Source organism: Pelophylax lessonae (genome assembly GCF_965119305.1).
Source record: "Pelophylax lessonae genome assembly, chromosome: 13".
In the NCBI taxonomy this organism is placed as follows: domain Eukaryota; kingdom Metazoa; phylum Chordata; class Amphibia; order Anura; family Ranidae; genus Pelophylax; species Pelophylax lessonae.
The window spans coordinates 141,969,771-141,971,745 of NC_138780.1; positions in this window are offsets into that span (position 1 = coordinate 141,969,771).

The window sequence follows — 1,975 nt, forward strand, 5'->3', positions numbered from 1 at the left end:
GGACTGACCTACTCGATAGAGGGTCTGTGGGTGGGTGGTAGGTGAGAGAGGGCCACTTGTGGGAATTAACTCCAAATCAATCTGGCCCAACTGGATGAAAAAGGCAGTGGACCCTTGTTAAGGGGTCTGGGCTGCTACATTAAGATATGACCTAGTGGTCATTTTCAAAGTTTCTAATAGTAGTCGGTTAAAAGACGCCCAAAATTAGCAATAAGAGTCCCACTTAGATCAAAAGATCGTCGTTATATTGGTAGCAGAACATGTTAAAGCCAATGCATTTCAGGGGAACAGAGACTCCCCCTTCTTCAGGGCGTAAATGTTGCTGTTCGGATCTGCAACCGACAGCATAACCTCGGATATGCTGTTGGTTGAGAGGCTGGTGCGCCATCATATGACAGCATCCCAGAACAATAGCTACACCGCTCCGCCGTCATTTGGGCGGGTAGCAAGTGGTTAAATATATTAATAGTAAAAAGGTCAGGAGCATGTAGGCTCTTTACAAAATGATCTAGAGTGGGTGGCTGAGGACAAAGAGAAAGCAAATTAAAATAAATACCTTCTTCGCATAAAGGTGAATGAAGTACCTGGACCAGATGGCATACACCCACATGTCCTAGAAGAATTGAGCTCTGTCATTTCAAAGCCATTGTTTCTAATTTTCTAGGGGCTCATTTTTGACTGTAATGGTACCACTTGATTGGCGTAGGGCCAATGTGGTGCCTATATTTAAAAGGGATCAAAGTCTTTACCAAGTAACTACAGACCTGTTAGTTTAACTTCTATAGTTGGGAAGATACTGGAGAGTTTATTAAAAGACCACATAGATGAGTTTTTGCTGGAAAAAATAAGTATTTTAAGCAACAATACAGCATGGATTAATGAAAGACAGACATTTTCAGACAAATCTAATTTATTTTTATGAGGAGGTAAGTAAAACCTTGGACAGAGGGGTGGCTGTGGATCTAGTATACTTGGATTTTGCAAAAGTTTTTGACGCAGTTCCCCACACACGGCTAATGTGTAAGGTAAAGTCTACAGGCTTGGAAAAATCAGTTTGTAAATGGATAGAAAATTGGCTAAAATATAGAATTCAGAGAGTAGTGGTTAATGATTCTTACTCTGAATGGTCTAAGGTTATCAGTGGTGTATCCAAGGTTCAGTGCTGGGACCCTTACTTTTTAATATATTTGTAAATGCTATTAAAAGTACCATTTCAGTCTTTGCAGATGACACAAAGCTATACAATGGAATAACTTTTGTACAGGATGTCTTTATCTTACAAGCTGACCTCAATGCACTGTTTCATTTGGCAACTATTTGGCAAATTAGGTTTAATGTTGATAAATGTAAAATGCATCATACATACTAGGGGGGAGTAGAACTGGGGGAATCCATAGTGGAGAAGTATCTGGGTGTTCTGGTAGATCATACGCTTAATAATAGCATGCAATGCCAAGCTGCGGTTTCCAACGCAAGCAAAGTCCTTTCTTGTATTAAGAGAGACATGGACTCCAGAGAGAGAGAGAGATGTCATTTTGCCCCTGTACAAATCATTAGTAAGACCTCATCTGGAATATGCAGTTCAGTTTTGGGCACCAGTTCTCAAAAAGGATAAGAGGCACGGAGGAGCTCAGCTATGAGGAAAGATTAGAGGAACTGCATTTATTCTCTTTTGAGAAGAGGAGATTAAGGGCGGATATGATCAAGATGTATAACCATTAACCAATACAAACATACATTAAGTGGTCCATATAGGGAACTTGGTGTTGAGTTATTCACTTTAAGGTCATCACAGAGGACAAGGGGGCAATTTTTGACGTCTAGCGGTAAAGAGATTTCATTTCCAAATATAGAAAGGCTTCTTCACAGTAAGAGCTGGGAAAATGTGGAATAGACTCCCTCAAGAGTCTATTCTGGCCAGCTCTGTAGATTGTTTTAAAAAAGGCCTGGATTCTTTCCTCTAACTAAGTTTCCT